The following is a 17,672-nucleotide window of genomic DNA, read 5'->3' as shown; positions in this document are numbered from 1 at the left end:
CTAACCAGATCCTAGAGTCACAGGAACAAGTCAACCCCATGTCTCGGCCATACGTACCTGATGAGGAGCCCGACGTACAGGTCGCATCTACCTCAGAAACAATAGCATTGGAAGCTGATGAATCAACTGACGACAGGGTGCTAGAATCGCCTCCGCACCAAGAGCGAGACACTCGGGAAAGGCGTTATCCAGAAAGAAGCAGGAAGCCTCCCCAGAGACTGAATATATGAGTGGACTATTTTCATATAACATTGTATATTAAAAATGTTAATTGTTAAATGAGTATTATGGTACTGTTAATCTTAAAGGGGAGGAATTGTAATGTATGTAATGTATATATATACCTTAAGGGAGAGAACTACTTTTTATAGCTCCTGTATACTGTAGTACCAGCAGTGATCACACCTGTATATAAACCCTGAATAGTGATCTGTATGGTTAGTTCTAGAGTAACCCACATTGAGTAAACACCTGTTGAATCGTTCCCTGCAGTCTGTTGTCTGATTATTGAAGGACACAACATTAAGATATGTGGACATAACACTGGCTGCCATTTTTCTGTTCGGTAGTCGTCGGCCAAGACTGGTTACCCTACATTGAAGCTCCTTGTTGGCTTCTCATGGATGTGCTGGAATTGCTTACTCTCAACATCTCTTCGTACGTTTGGTCTGAGCAAATCCAGGCGAGATCTTAACCTTCGGTTAAAGAACATCATGGCTGGGGCCTGGTTGGTGACTGCATGTGTCGCATTCCGGTAGGCGAACAGGAAATTGTCCACCTTGCGCTGCAGCGGAATGTTGTCATTGTACATAGCCTTTATTGCCTTCTTAAAGGTTTGTACGAACCTCTCAGCCAATCCATTTGTGGCTGGATGATACGGGGCGGATGTGTAATGCCTTACCCCATTCTTTTCCAAGAACCTCCAGAACTCTTCGGACACAAACTGTGGTCCGTTGTTGGAGCAAATCTGTTCTGGCAAGCCATTCCTGGCAAAAATGGTCCATAGGACTGCAATCGTTTTCTCCGTGGTGGTGGAGGACATTTTGATGACCTCAGGCCATTTTGAGTGCGCATCCACAGCTATTAAAAACATTGAGTCCATGAATGGACCAGCAAAATCAATCTGCACCCATTGCCATGGAGATGAGGGCCACTCCCATGGGTGTAGAGGGGACTGTGGTGGTGCATTTTGGACTTTCTGGCATCCTGAGCAACTCTTGGTCAGGTCCTCGATTTGTTTATCGATTCCCGGACACCACACATAAGCCCTGGCTAGGCTTTTCATTTTTACCCCTCCCAGATGACCCTTATGAAGGTCATTGAGCACTCTGTCCCTTAACGTGGGTGGAATTACCACTCGGGATCCACACATCAAGGTCCCCCGGCACACTGACAGCTGTTCTCTCCTTGTTGAGAATGCTGGCAACAGTGAGTCACCATGTGCTGGCCATCCCTTCACCGTCAAATCATATACCCGAGACAGTGTCGGGTCATTTCGGGTTTCCTTTTCGATACAAGCGTTAGTTACCGGTAGGTATTCAACTATAGTCGAATGGAATATTTCAACAGGATCCACTGCTGGTGCTTCCTCCGCAGTAGGCAGTGGCCGGCGTGATAGCCCATCAGCATTTCCATGCTGTTTTGTGCCCTTATATTCAATCTCATAGTGGTGCGCCCCTAGAAAAGTGACCATCTTTGTCGTCATTGCGCAGTCATCACCGGAATGCCCTTCTTCGGATTAAAAATGGAGACAAGAGGCTGGTGGTCAGCCAGCAAGGTGAATTTCTGCCCGTGCAGATAGTGATTGAACTTTTTCACTCCCCACACTAGGCTGAGGGCCTCCCTGTCAATCTGGGCATAGTTACGCTCGGCTGAGGTTAGTGATCGTGACGCAAAGGCTATTGGCCTCTCTGAGCCGTCCGAGAATTTGTGCGACAGCACCGCTCCAATGCCGTAGGGTGACGCATCACATGCCAACCGAATTGGTAATGCTGGCTTGTAATGGGTCAATACCTCTTTCGATGTGATTAGTGTTTTACACTTCTGGAAAGCTCGTCTACATTCGTCACTCCACTTCCATGGCACCCCAGTTTGCAGTAGGGTGTTCAGTGGGTGTAGTATTGTAGACAAATTTGGCAAGAACTTATGGTAGTAGTTTACCAGCCCGAGGAACGACCTCAGTTGTGACACATTTTCCGATGCTGGAGCCTTGACTACTGCCTCAATCTTCTCTGGGGACTTATGTAACCCCTCTTTATCGATAACGTGGCCACAATACGAGATCTGTTTTCTAAAAAACTCGCATTTGGGGCGGTTAGCTCGGAGCCCATATTCCTGCAATCTAGTGAGCACCTGCTCCAGGTTGGCAAGGTGATCACTGTCATTTTTGCCAGTGACCAGGATGTCGTCCAAATAACACTGGGTCCCTGGGATCCCTTGCAGGACTTGTTCCATTGCCCTCTGCCAAATAGCCGGAGCTGATGCTACCCCGAATACCAGCCGGTTGTATTGGTAGAGACCTTTATGGGTGTTGATTGGGAGGTATTTTTTTGATGCTTCTTCTAGCTCCATTTGCAGATACGCCTGGGCCAGATCAATCTTAGTGAAGCGTTTCCCTCCAGATAGCGAGGCAAAAATATCTTCAATCTGCGGAAGTGGATAATGTACGGTGTGAAGGACCAGGTTCACTGTTACCTTAAAGTCCCCACAGATGCAAACCTTCCTTGGTTCCCCAGGCGTGCTGCTCAACTACTTTTTCATCACAGGGACGATGGGTGTAGCCCACTCGCTCCAGTCTACCTTGGACAGTACACCTGAACGTTCCAGACTCTCCAGCTCTGTTTCGACGGCTGGGCGGATTGCATAAGTTACTGGTCTGGCCTTAAAAAATTTTGGGCTTGCGTTTTCTTCCATTTTAATCGTCGCTGTCATGCCTTTTAGTGTTCCGAGTCCTTGCTGGAACACTTCTTTCACGTCAGTTAGGATCTTTGACAGTCGTTCAGGTGTGACGTCATCATCCTTTTTGTCAGCCACAGTCAGTGCCTGTATGGAATGCCAATCCAGTTGTATTTTCCGGATCCATTCACATCCCAGTAATAGTTGTCCTCCATCTTGCAATACATACAGGTCTAGTTTTGGTGTTTCCTTAGCATTATATATAACGGTCACCCTTATTTTTCCTTTGGGGTAGACTTTTTGCCCCGTGTACGTCTTCAAAATAATTTTTGTGTCTCTCAAGGGTATGTGTGAGAATAGCTGCTCGTAGTCCCGTCGGTTTATGACTGTTAGGGCTGATCCTGTGTCCAATTCCATCTTTACCTGGACTCCTACTAACTTGAGAGTGACCCAAATGGTTCGGTGATCCTCCGTTGTGATCACATTATGTATTTTCAGACAACTCAGTTCCCTGCTTTCGGAGTCGTTATCACTCTTTTGTTCGTCTGAACTATTCTCCGTCATCCTATGTACCTTCTTGTACTTTCTTTGGTTATGTTTCTTATTGCTGGTTTTCTTTCCCGACCTGCAGACTCGTGCTATGTGTCCTACTTTTCCACACTGTCTGCACACTTTGTCTTTGAACCAGCAATCATTCTGGTCATGTGTTGTTCTGCCGCAGCGATAGCACTTCGCTGTTCCATATGACATTTCGTTTGTGCCATATTCTTGCGGTCTCTGTTGTATCTCTGCAGCGCCCCGTGCTGCTGCTTCATATGATACCACAATGCTGAAAGCCTTTGCCAGTGTAAGGTCCTTTTCAGGTAAAAGCCGTTTCTGGGTTCCTTCACTTTGAAGCCCACACACAAACTTGTCCCTTAAGGTATCTGCCAGTCCCGCTCCAAACTGGCAGTGTTTCGATAGTTTGCGCAGTTCTTTTAAATAATCAGCATTGCTTTCATCCTTATGCTGGTTCCATTTGTGAAACTTGAATCTTTCTGCTATCAGCAGCGGTGTGGGGTTTAAATTTTCCTTTAGTATCATTACTATGTCTTCAAAACTCTTTTCCATTGGCTTCGTTGGGGTTACTAGATTTCGTAATAAACCATACGTCTTTGCACCCATTAAATTTAACAATACCGACGCTTTCTTGTCATCTGACACCTCATTTGCCTTGCAGTATACCTCTATTCGTTCGACATATGTAGTCCAATCTTCGACTTCATTGTCAAATGCGGTGATACAGCCACTCTTCGGCATTTTGGGTGTGGTTTAAAATGGCGTCTCCCAATGGCTTAAAATGGCGTCTCCCGCGCTTTACTTCCTCCCCCGCTGCTGCCAATGCTGCTCCCGGCAGTTCTCGTGGCAATGGCGGCACCCTGTAGGTTTCGCGCGCTTCTCCTGCGCTGCTGCCAACACCGCTCCCGGCGGTTCTCGTGGCAATGGCGGTGCCCTGTAGGTTTCTGCACGTCTCTCTCTCCCTCTCTCTGACGCTGCTCGGCCCCTGAACACCGGCTGCGCCCTGTGCGCTCTGCCCTCTCTCTCTCTCCCCCGTCGACGCTGCTCGGCTCTTTGCTGTGCCGCTCGGTCGGGCTCTAGCCCACCGCTGTCTGGGAAGGGTCTGCGCACTACCTGTTGCCAGCCCGTTTCGCTGGACCACCTCAACTGGAAAGCCAAGCCTGGCTCTCGACAGCCTCCCCCACAATTCTCGAGTCTCTGCTGGATGACTGGGCGGTTGCCCGTGGTCGACGCCCGAGTCTCTGGCCTTGACCTCCAATCCACTGATCTCCAGGAACGAATCCCCGGGAGGTGATGCAGAGTTGCAGGTAGGTTGGAACCTGCCTCGTCGCCAATGTTGCGTCAGTGTATAATAAGACACAGACTGCGGAGAACGGTACAACAGGTGTTTACTCAACGTGGCTCACAGTGGAACTGATCTGTACAGATTACTACTCAGGGCTATATACAGGTGTGGTCACTGCCGGTACTGCAGTATACATGAGCTGTAAAAGATAGTTCCCCACTTAAAGCTATATACATTACAGCGGAGACCACATAAGGACAGTAACACAATTCACTATGTATAGCCAATGTTGTTATCGCTCCACGTTATGTACGGAACTTGGTTGGGTTATCGGGGCAGGGTCCCTTTAAGAATCGTCGATTGTGTGATGACATCATAGCCCTGCAACGAGGCCGAGTCCCTCAGTCCAAGCGGAGAGTTAATAAAGCTAACACGCGTTTTTCTTTGCTGCTATGAAAGTCTGGCAGTCTGTTTATTTCCAGCGACTCCCACATTTTGACGTTTGTGCTGTCAGTGTTCTACAGCATTGAGGTGCCGGCAAGCACTGCACAGTGGTGCACGGCTGCACCCAGGCTTTCCCATGACTCCCTCCATATGCTTATGGAGGGAGTCACAGCATGCAGGGAGGTCCTCTTCCCTTCCCATGGGTTGAATAGACTTCCCCAGGACACCAACGCAGCCTGGTTGCACAATGAACAGGAGGGCACAAGCAGGGATGTCATCAGGATAACCTGGGAGCAGTGGAGCAAACCTTTCAATGATCTGAGTAGATCACGAAACATTATTGCAAAGTCACACTCCACCTCATCCTGCTGTGTCATTCATCACATGCCCATCACTCTGCCTTCCCTACCCTACTCCTGCACATCTTTACTCACACCAACTTACCTTACACCTCCACCCATTCCTCTCTATCTACATTCTCACATCCCCAACTCACTAGCCACCCTTCACGCTCACCCTCATCCTAGTGCAATCATACCAACTAATAACACACAATGGTAGGCACTAGGGTGTTTTAGCCAATGTTCATGTAAAGTTTCTGTTAATGTGCTGTCAAACACTGAAATCTTTATTTTCAACACTTTGCATTCTTGGACAGATTTGTGTGCACCTTTGGAAGTGAATAGTGAGTTGCAGTGAATGGTGAGACCTAACGGTACCCCCCGCAGTGGTGATGAGTGTGAAAGGAATAACTTGGGCATTGTAGGGATGTTTTATGGTGTTAGTGTGGAGTGGTGCCAACCTGACGCATCATGTGGCAGCTAGGGTGTACAGCATCAAGTGAAGTAAATGTGGTCCTGTTGAGGCCATCCCTGGCCTCATGGGCAGCAATGTGGTTGGTGCTGATGCCCTGTGTCCTGTGCAGCATCAGTTGATTGCGGAGAAGGTTGGTGTTATTGTTGGTGCTGTTGGTGTGCCTGATGATGATGGTGTTGGGGTTGATCATGGAGAGATTCTGAGGACCAAGGTGAGAGAGTTTCACGAGCACCCATGCTGATGGAATAGGTGGCAGATGAAGTAGAGATGACAGTAGCGATCTGCCAATGGTGGGAGAGGTAATGAGGTCAGACTGGATGGAGATTTGTGTAAAGACTTGCAGCGTCCTGTCTGTAGTGGAAATGCAGTTTAGAGAAGCTAGTGGTTAAGGGAACATTTCTCAATCAGCTGGGAGCTTTGACTTGACAATTGAAGCTGTCAACTTATCAGCTGATTCAATGGCAACTGACCTCCCACCTCAGCTTCACAGACGAGGTCTAGGCACAATGGGAAACCAGTGGGCAACCTGCTAAATCCAAAAAGCTGGGGAAAAACCATTGATAAGTGGCTGTAAAGAAGCCACTGATGATTTTAATTGCCTCCCCTGCCGCTGTCTGTCGGGTCTGCTCAGCGCTGGCAAACCCGACAACAGGAAATGCAGGTGTGCGCGTTTTGACAGCGGATTCCCGACCCGCTGTCAATCATTTAAAATTTAACAGCTGACCCACCACCCATCCCATTCACTGAGCACAGGCAAAATTCCGGCCATAGAATGGTTACAACACAGAAGGAGGCCAATCGGCCCATCGAGCTCGTGCCGGCTCTCTGCAAGAGCACTTCAGCTAGTTCCACTCCACCGCAATTTCCCCATAGCCCTGCAATTTTTTTCCTTTCAGGTACTTATCTAATTCCCTTTGGAAAGCCATGATTGAATCTGCTTCCACCATCCTTTCAGGCAGTGCATTCCAGATCATAACCACTCGCTACGTAAAAAAGTATTTCCTCATGTCGCCTTTGGACCTACTGCCAATCACCTTAAATCTGCGTCCTCTAGCTCTCGATCCTTCTGCCAATTGGAATAGTTTCTCTCTATCTACTCTGTCCAAACCCCTCATGATTTTGAACACCTCTATCAAATCTCCTCTCAATCTTCTCTGCTCTAAGGAGAAGAACCCCAGTTTCTCCAGTCTATCCATGTAACTGAAGCCCCTCATCCCTGGAACCATTCTTGTAAATCTTTTCTGCACCCTCTCTAAAGCCTTCACATCCTTCCTAAAGTGCGGTGCCTAGAATTGGACACAATACTCCAGTTGTGGCCAAACCAGTGTTTTATAAAAGTTCATCATAACTTCCTTGCTTTTGTACTCTATACCTCTATTTTATAAAGCCCAGGATCCCATATGCTTTTTTAACCACTTTCTCAACCTGCCCTGCCACCTTCAACAATTTGTGCACATAGAAACATAGAAGATAGTAGCAGGAGTAGGCCATTCAGCCCCTCGAGCCTGGTCCACCATTTAATGAGATCATGGCTAATCATCCAAATTCAGTATCTTGTCCCTGCTTTCTCCCCATGTCCCTTGATCCCTTTAGCCTTAAGAAATATATCTAACTCCTTCTTGAATATTTTTAATGTATTTAATGAACTGGCCTCAACTGCTTTCTGTGCAAGAGAATTCCACAAGTTCACCCCCCTCCCCCGGCCTCTCAGTTCATGCACTCTCTTTAGAATTGTATCCTTTAGTTTATATTGCCTTTCATCGTTCTTCCTACCAAAATGTAACACTTTGCACTTTTCTGCATTAAACTTCATCTGCCACATGTCCGCCCATTACACCAGCCTGTCTATGTACTCTTGAAGTCTATCCCTATCCTCCTCACTGTTCACTATACTTCCAGGTTTTGTGTCATCTGCAAATTTTGAAATTGTGCCCAGTACACCTAAGTCAATCATTGATACATATCAAGAAAAGCAGTGGCCCTAGAACCGACCCCTGGGGAACACCACTGTCCTCCAGTCCGAAAAACAACCATTCACCACTACTCTCTATGTCCCGTCACTTAGCCAATTTCGTATCCTTGCTGCCACTGTCCCTTTTATTCCACGAGCTTCAACTTTGCTGGCCTATTATGTGGCACTTTATCAAATGCATTTTGGAAGTCCATGTACACCACATCAACCGCATTGCCCTCATCAACCCTCTCTGTTGGTTAAACATGGTTTGCCTTTAACACATCCGTGCTGGCTTCCCTTAAATAATCCCACTTGTCCAAGTGACTGTTAATTTTGTCCTGGGTTATTGTGTCTAAAATCTTCCCCATCTCTGAGGTTAAGCTGACTGGCCTGTAGTTGCTGCATTCATCCTTACATCCTTTTTTGAACATTTGCAATTTTCCAGTCCTCTGGCGCCAACAAGGATTGGAAGATTATGGCCAGTGCCTCCGCGATTTCCACCTTTACTTCCTTCAGCATCCTAGGATGCACCCCATCCAGTCCTGGTGACTTATCTACTTTAACTACAGCTAGTCTTGCTAGTACCTCCTCTTTATCAATTTTTATCCCATCCAATATCTAAACTACCTCCTCTTTCACTATGACATTGACAGCATCTTCTTCCTTGGTAAAGACAGATGCAAAATATTCATTTAGTACCTCAGCCATGCCCTCTGCCTCCATGCGTAGGTCTCCTTTTTGGTCCCTAATCGGCCCCACTCCTCCTCTTACTACCCATTTACTACTTACTAGCTGGAGTGCCCGGTGGTGCCGAGGGTTTTTTGAGGGCATGTTGTTATGAAAAAAGTACAAATAATTTTTATATATATAAATGAGTTTGTCTGTCTGTCTGTGTGGGAAGGAGAGAGAGAGACTGGGGGGGGAGAGAGGCATGGGGATCGAGAGAGTGACTGGGGGGAGAAGAGAGCGACTGGGGGGAGAAGAGAGTGACTGGGGGGAGAGAGCGCGACTGGGGGGGAGAGAGCGCAACTGGGGGGAGAGAGCGCGACTGGGGGGGAGAGAGCGTGACTGGGGGGGAGAGAGTGTGACTGGGGGGGAGAGAGCGTGACTCGGGGGGAGAGAGCGCGACTGGGGGGGAGAGAGCGCGACTGGGGGGGAGAGCGTGCGACTGGGGGGGAGAGAGCGTGACTGTGGGGGAGAGTGCATGACTGGGGGGGAGAGCACGCGACTGGGGGGGAGAGCGCGCGACTGGGGGGGAGAGCGTGTGACGGGGAGAGCGTGTGATTGGGGGGGAGAGAGTGCGACTGGGGGGGAGAGAGCATGACTGGGGGGGAGAGAGCGTGACTGGGAGGGAAAGAGCGACTGGGGGGAGAGAGCGACTGGGGGAAGAGAGAGAGAGACTGGGGGGAATAGGGAGAGAGAGAGACTGGGGAAGAAGAGAGAGACTGGGGGGGAGAGAGTGAGAGAGAGACTGGGGGGAGAGAGTGAGAGAGAGACTGGGGGGAGAGAGAGACTGGAGGGGAGAGAGAGAGAGAGAGAGACTGGGGGGAGAGAGAGAGAGAGAGACTGGGGGGAGAGAGAGAGACTGGGGGGGAGAGAAAGAGAGAGAGAGAGTGGGGGAGAGAGAGAGAGGGGGGGAAGGAGAGAGAGAGAGTGACAGGGTGGAGAGAGAGAGAGGGGGGGAAGGAGAGAGAGAGACGCCGCTCCTCCAGTCGATGTGTGTTGTGGGCCCGACCCCTGATGAGCGCCCGATCAGCTGAGCCCAAGCCCCACGCGCGGCATAGCGCCTCAGGCCCGGCCGGGCTCTCGGGCTGCGGGGGGCAAAGGAGAGAGAGAGACGCCGCTCCTCCGGTCGATGTGTTGCGGGCTGACCCCTGATGAGCGCCCGATCAGCTGAGCCCGAGCCCCGCGGTGACCCCAACTCACCTCCTGCTAGACTCCGTCCCGCCCCGTCAGCCTTTACCAAGATGGTGGCGATGGCTACGTGCGGCTCCACCCCGTCAGCCTTTACTAAGATGGCGGCGATCGCGGGCCGCTGGTTTGGAATTGGGCCCAGCGGGACGGGCTGTGCCTAGCTCAGGCGTGGCTGGCGAGGAGAGTCCGAGGCTTCGAGGCCTGAAGCCTGCAGGCAGCTCATCCACCACCGAGGGGTGAAAGCCCGAGTCCCCTTTGCAAATGGATTTTTTTTTCTTTGAAAACCAACTTTTTTTTTGCTGGAAATCTATATTTAATGTGTCAATACTAATGAATCAACAATTTCCTCACCTCCATTAACATTTTTTGAGGCCTGGCAGGTGTTTAATGGCCGCCACTCACCTCAGCTCAGCTCCCGCTCGGCAGTTTGAACGATTAGGCCCCGCCCACAAACGCCATGAAACGCCCCCCAATTGGTCAACCACCACGTCACTCAACGCTAATGAGCAGTAGGATTGGTCAACGTTCACGTCACTCAACGCTAATGAGCGGTAGGATTGGTCAACCGCTAATGAGCGGATTTTGTCCTTTTTTTGAAAGTTTTTTGTATACTGTCCGAACAATTTTTGTCTGACCAAAATTTTGTCTGACCAATAGACTCCCCTAATGATAAGCTTTCTTTTGATATAACATATGTGTAGGTACGCTCTATAACTTTTGATTGTATAGCCGGACAGACAGACAGACAGACAAACAGACAGAGAGACAAACTCTTTTATATACTGTTAGCTGGAGTGCCTGGCGGTGCCGAGGGTTTTTTGAGGGCATGTTGTTGTTGGAAGAGAGAGAGAGAGAGACTGGGGGGAGAAGAGAGAGACTGGGGGGAGAAGAGAGAGAAGGGGGGAAGAGAGAGAGAGAGACTGCTGGATTTAATTCGGGATTAGCCTGGAGAGAGAGGTGGGGGAAGGAGCACCTCAGGCCTGGCCCGATGGACCCCTGCGAAGGAAGGAAGGAAGGAAGGAAGGAAGAAGGCGAGCCCTCCCTCCCTCTTACTCTTTCCCTCCCTGCCCCTCTCCGCTCCCTCCCTGCCCCTCTCCGCTCCCTCCCTCCCCCTCTCCTCTCCCTCCCCCTCTCCTCACCCTCCCTCCCCCCCTCTCCTCTCCCTCCCCCTCTCCTCTCCCTCCCCCCCTCTCCTCTCCCTACCCCCCTCCTCTCCCTCCCCCCCTCTTCTCTACCTCCCCCTGTCTCTCCCTGATTTCCTCTCTGTCCCTCCCTCCCCTCTCTGTCTGCCTTTCCTGAGAGCCCGGCCGCGCTGAGCTGAAGCCGCCATGTGCGGATCAGTGGCTCAGGGCTGGCCGTGTGCGCGGCCTAGCGTGTGAGGCTCGGCTGGACTCACCTAAGCTGAGGTCGCGCTCTGGGCTGCCGCCGATGTTAACGCGCGCGCTGACTCCTGCCCCGCCAGCCATTAGTAAGATGGCAGTGATGGCTACATGCGGCTCAGTCCCGCACCGCCAGCCTTTACCAAGATGGCGGCGATCGCGGGGCGGGACGGGCGGTGCCTAGCTCGGGCGTGGCTGGCGAGGAGAGGCTGAGGCTTCAAGGCCTGAGGCCTGCAGGCAGCTCATCCCACGCCGAAGGGGGGAAAGCTCGATTCCCCTTTGCAAAAGGATTTTTTTTTCTTAAAAAGCAACTTTTTTTTTGCTGGAAATCTATATTTACACGCAGAAAGTGGGAAAAAGAAATCAATAGTTAGGAATCAAGATGCCGGCCACTCACCACAGCTCAGAAGGATTAGGCCCACCCACCACGCAATGAAACCCCCCCCGTGACGCACCAATTGGTTAACCATCAGGTTAATGCCCTGTACGATTGGTCAACCATTACTTCACTCAACGCTAATGAGCGGAATGTTGCCGTTTTTGAACCTTTTTTGTATACTGTCTGAACAATTTTGTCCGACCAAAAAGTAAGTACACCTATTAGAGTCCCCTAATGATAAGCTTTCTTTTGATATAACATATGTGTAGGTACGCTCTATAACTTTTGACTGTATAGCCGGACAGACAGACAAACAGACAGACAGAAAGACAGACAGACAGACGGACCGGTTTATTATATATATATAGATAGAGAAGCTGGAGTGCCGGCGGTGCCGAGGGAACTCAAGAACCCTGTGACAGACAGAGAGATGGGGGGAAGGAGAGCGAGAGGGGGGGAAGGAGAGAGAGAGAGAGAGAGGGAAGGAGAGAGAGAGAGAGGGGAGGAGAGAGAGAGGGAAGGAGAGAGAGACAGAGAGCAAAGGAGAGAGAGAGAGGGAAGGAGAGAGAGAGAGAGGGAATGAGAGAGAGACAGAGAGAGAGGGAGAGAGAGACAGAGAGAGAGAGGGAGAGGGAGAGAGAGACAAAGGGAAGGAGAGAGAGAGAAAGAGGGAAGGAGAGAGAGAGAGAAGGAGAGAAAGGGGAAAGGGGTGGGGGAAAGGGGAAAGGGGTTGGGGAAAGGGGAAAGGGGTGGGGGAAAGGGGAAAGGGTGGGGAAAGGGGAAAGGGGGGTGCGAGGGGGTTGGCAAAGGGGTGGGGGGGGAAGGGTAGGTGGGAAGGGGGGGGAAAGGGGCGGTGGCAGGATGGGAGAGGTGGGGGGGGGAAAGGGGGGGTGGGAAAGGGGGGTGGGGGGAAGGGTGTGTGTGGGAGGGGGAAAAGGGGGGCTGGGAAGGGGAGTGTAGGGGGGTGGGAAGAGGGGATGGGGGGAGAAGGGGGGGAAGGGAGGGGGGAAAGGGAGGGGGGGAGCCAGCAGACCCTCTCCCCTCTGCCAGTGTTGAGAGTTGCGCTGCCGGTGGCGGTTGGAGAAGGCTAGGCCCCCGGGCCTCAGGCACCCACACTGACATGGCCCAGCCGAGCCCAGCGCCCCAGGCAGCCCGAGCTCCGCAGCCGCCATTCAGCCGCAGGCCACAAAGCACCCGAGCCGAGCACCGGCGATGGCTCTGCGGAGCTCCGTACAGCCCCGCCAGGCTTTACAAAGATGGCAGCCGGTGGCTACGCTCGGCTCAGGCCTGCCCTGCCAGCCTTTACAAAGATGGCGGCGACCACAGGCCGCTTGTTGAGCGGGACGGAGGTGCCTAGCACAGGCATTGCTGGGGAGAGAGACTGAGGCTTCGAGGCCTGCAGGCGTGGTAACCCTGGAAGGTTGCAGCGCCCGGCGGAGGTAGCGAGTCAAGAGGGAAAAAAAAGGGTGAAAGGTAGGAAAATTAATGAGGTAAGAGAAAATATTTACAAATTAACTTTTTTTTTAAAACAATTTAATTGTGTTTTAAAAGCAACATTTTTTTTGCTGGAAATCTATATTTGAAAATAAACACGCAGAAAGTGGGAAAAATAAATGTATAGTTAGGAATCAAGATGGCGGCCACTCACCTCAGCTCAGAGGATTAGGCCCGCCCACACATGCAATGAAACGGCCCCCGTGACGCACCAATTGGTCAACCATCAGTTTAATCCCCTGTACGATTGGTCAACCATCACGTCACTCAACGCTAATGAGCGGAATGTTGCCGTTTTTTTGAAGCTTTTTTGTATACTGTCAGAACATTTTTTGTCTGACCAAAAAGTAAATACACGTATTAGAGTCCCTAATGATAAGCTTTCTTTTGATATAACATATGTGTAGGTACGCTCTATAACTTTTGATTGTATAGCCGGACAGACAGACAAACAACAGACAAACAGACAAACAGACAGAGAGACAGATGGACTGGTTTATATATATAGAGTAGCTGGAGTGCCCGGCGGTGCCGAGGGTTTTTTGAGGGCATGTTGTTGTTGGAAGAGAGAGAGAGAGAGTTGGAAGAGAGAGAGAGACCTGGGGGAGTAGAGCGAGACGGGGGGGGAAGTAGAGAGAGACGGGGGAGAGAGAGAGAGAGAGAGACTGGGGGGGAGAGAGAGAGAGACTGGGGGGGAGAGAGAGAGACTGGGGGGAGAGAGAGAGAGAGAGACTGGGGGGAGAGAGAGAGGGAGAGACAGGGGGGAAGAGAGAGAGACAGAGAGAGAGGGAGAGAGGAGACAGAGATGGAGAGGGAGACAGAGACAGAGAGAGTGAGGGAGAGAGAGACAGAGACAGAGGGAAGGAGAGAGGAGAGACAGAGAGGGAAGGAGAGAGAGAGAGAAGGAGAGAAGGGGAAAGGGTGGGGGAAAGGGGTGGGGGGAAAGAGTGGGGGGAAAGGGGTGGGGGGGAAGGGGTGGGGGGGAAGGGGTGGGTGGAAAGGGGTGGGGGGAAGGGGTGGGGGAAGGGGTGGGGGGGAGGGGCGTGGGGAAAGGGGTGGGGGTGAAGGGGGTGGGGGGAAGAGGGGGGGAAGGGGGATGGGGGGAAGGGGGAAGGGGGTGGGGGAAGGGGGAAGGGGTGGGGGAAGGGGGAGGTGGAAGGGGGGTTCGGAGGGGGAATGGGAGAGGGGAAGGGAAAGGGGAAGATGGGAAGGGGGAAGGGAAGTGGGGGGAAGGGAAGGGGGGGTGGAAGGGAAGGGGGGGAAGGGAAGGGGAAGAGAAGTGGGAGGGGGGAGAGGAAGGGGGTGTTTGGGAGGTGGGCAAAAGGGGTTGGGTGGGATGGGGGTGTGGGGGGGAAGGGAGTGTGGAGGGGAAGGGGGGAAGGGGCTGTGTGGGAGGGAGAGGAAACGGGGGTGGAAGGGGGTGGTGGGGGGAAAGGGGTGTGGGAAGGGGGTGGGGAGGAAAGGGGGTGTGGGGGGAAGGGGGCTTGGGGGAAGGAGGGGGGAGGGGAAGGGGGGAGCCAGCAGACCCTCTCCCCTCTGCCAGTGTTGAGAGTTGCACTGCCAGCGGCGGTTGGAGAAGGCTAGGACCCGGGGCCTCGGGCACCCGCACTGACATGGCCCAGCCGAGCCCAGTGCCCCGGGCAGCCCGAGCTCCATAGCCGCCGTTTCAGCCACAGGCCACAAAGCACCCGAGCCCAGCACCGGCGATGGCTCCGCGGAGCTCCGTACTGCCCCGCCAGCCTTTACAAAGATGGCGGCAGTAGCTACGCTCGGCTCAGGCCCACCCCACCAGCCTTTACAAAGATGGCGGTTGATCGCGGGCCGCTTGTTGAGTGGGACGGGAGGTGCCTAGCTCGGCGTGACTGGGGAGGAGAGCCCAAGGCTTTGAGGCCTGCAGGCGGGGTAACCCTGGAAGGTTGCGGCGCCCGGCGGAGGTAGCGAGTCAAGAGGAAAAAAAAAGGGTGAAAGGTAGGAAAATTAACGAGGTTAGAGAAAGTATTTACAAATTAATTAACTTTTTTTAAAAACAATTTAATTGTGTTTTAAAATCTAGATTTGAAAATAAACACACAGAAAGTGGGAAAAGAAATGAATAGTTAGGAATCAAGATGGCGGCCACTCACCTCAGCTCAGAAGGATTAGGCCTGCCACACACACAATGAAACACCCCCTGTGATGCACTGATTGGTCAAGCATCAGGTTAATCCCCTGTACGATTGGTCAACCATCACGTCACTCAACGCTAATGAGCGGAATGTTGCCGTTTTTTGAAACTTTTTTGTATACTGTCTGAACAATTTTTGTCTGACCAAAAGTAAATTCACCTATTAGACTCCCCTAATGATAAGCTTTCTTTTGATATAACATGTGTTTAGATACGCTCTATAACTTTTGACTGTATAGCCGGACAGACAGAAAGACGGAAAGACAGACAGACAGAGAGACGGAAAGACAGAAAGACGGAAAGACAGACAACCATTTTATATATATAGACCAGCTGGAGTGCCCGGCGGTGCCGAGGGAACTCAAGAATTCTGTGCCAGACAGAGAGAGGGGGGAAGGAGAGAGAGAGGGGGGGAAGGAGAGAGTGAGGGGGGGAAGGGATGAGAGAGCGAGAGAGAGAGAGGGAAGGAGAGAGAGAGGGAAGGAGAGAGTTAGGGAAGGAGAGAGAGAGACAGGGAAGGAGAGAGAGAGGGAAGGAGAGAGAGACAGAGAGCGAAGGAGAGAGAGAGGAATGAGAGAGAGACAGAGAGAGAGAGGGAGAGAAAGACAGAGACAGAGGGAAGGAGAGAGAGAGACAGAGAGGGAAGGAGAGAGAGAGGGAAGGAGAGAAAGGGGAAAGGGGTGGGGGAAAGGGGTGGGGGGAAGGGTGGGGGGAAGGGGGAGGGAAGGGGGGAAGGGGGGGAGGGGGGGTGAAAGGGGGATGAAGGGGGGGAGGAAGGGGGAAGGGGGGCAAAGGGAAGGGGGAAGGGGGGTGTGTGGGAGGGGGGTGGGAAGGGGGTGTGGGGGGAAGGGGGGTGGTTGGGGGGGAAGGGGTGTGTGGGAGGTGGGGAAAGAGGGGGTGGGAAGGGGGTGTGTGGGGGGGAAAGGGGGGTGGAAGGGGGTGTGGGGGGAAGGGGGTGTGGGGGAAGGAGGGGGGAAGGGGGGGGGAAACAAGGGAGGGGGGGAGCCAGCAGACCCTCTCCCCTCTGCCAGTGTTGACAGTTGTGCTGCCGGCGGCGGTTGGAGAAGGCTAGGCTCTGGGGCCTCGGGTACCCGCACTGACATGGCCCAGCCGAGCCCAGCGCCCCGGGCAGCCTAAGCTCCACAGCCGCCGTTCGGCCGCAGGCCACAAAGCGCCCAAGCCCAGCACCGGCGATGGCTCCACAGAGCTCCGTACCGCCCCGCCAGCCTTTACAAAGATGGCGGCGGTGTCTACGCTCGGCTCAGGCCCGCCCCGCCAGCCTTTACAAAGATGGCGGCGATCGCGGGCCGCTTGTTGAGCGGGACGGGAGGTGCCTAGCTCGGCGTGGCTGGGGAGGAGAGGCCGAGGCTTCGAGGCCTGCAGGCGGGGTAACCCTGGAAGGTTGCGGCGCCCGGCGGAGGTAGCGAGTCAAGAGGAAAAAAAAAAGGGTGAAAAGGTAGGAAAATTAATGAGGTTAGAGAAAATATTTACAAATTAAATTAACTCTCTTTTTAAAACAATTTAATTGTGTTTTAAAAGCAACTTTTTTTTTGCTGGAAATCTAGATTTGAAAATAAACACGCAGAAAGTGGGAAAAAGAAATGAATCGTTAGGAATCAAGATGGCGGCCACTCACCTCAGCTCAGAAGGATTAGGCCCGCCCACACACACAATGAAACACCCCCATGACGCACCGATTGGTCAACCATCAGGTTAATCCCCTGTACGATTGGTCAACATCACGTCGCTCAACGCTAATGAGCGGAATGTTGCTGTTTTTTGAACCTTTTTTGTATACTGTCTGAACAATTTTTGTTCCGACCAAAAAGTAAATACGCCTATTGATAAGCTTTCTTTTTATATAACATGTGTGTAGGTACGCTCTATAACTTTTGATTGTATAGCCGGACAGACAGACAGACAAACAGACAGAAAGACAGAAAGACAGACATACGTTTTTATATATAGATAATTATATGCCTATAGAAGACTTTTGGATTTTTTTTAATGTTAGCTGCCAATCTATTCTCATACTCTCTCTTTGTCCCTCTTATTTCCTTTTTTCTCTTCCCCTCTGAACTTTCCGTATTCAGCCTGGTTCTCATTTGTATTCTCAACCTGACATCTGTCATATGCCCCTTTTTTCTGCTTTATCTTACTCTCTATCGTTTTTGTCATCCGGGGAGCTCTGACTTTGGTTGCCTAACTTTCTCCCCTCAATGGGACTGTCCCTTAACTGTATCCGAACTATCTCCTCTTTAAAGGCAGCCCCATTGTTCGATTACAGTTTTGCCAGCCAATCTTTGATTCCAATTTACCGGGGCCAGCTCCATTCCCAACCCACTGAAATTGGCCCTCCTCCAGTTAAGTATTTTGACTCTAGATTGCTC

The sequence above is a fragment of the Somniosus microcephalus genome, chromosome 3 (assembly GCF_052327205.1).
Source record: "Somniosus microcephalus isolate GS21.2 chromosome 3, FLI_Smic_1.0, whole genome shotgun sequence".
Classification (NCBI taxonomy): domain Eukaryota; kingdom Metazoa; phylum Chordata; class Chondrichthyes; order Squaliformes; family Somniosidae; genus Somniosus; species Somniosus microcephalus.
Note: the sequence above shows the minus strand (reverse complement) of the source record.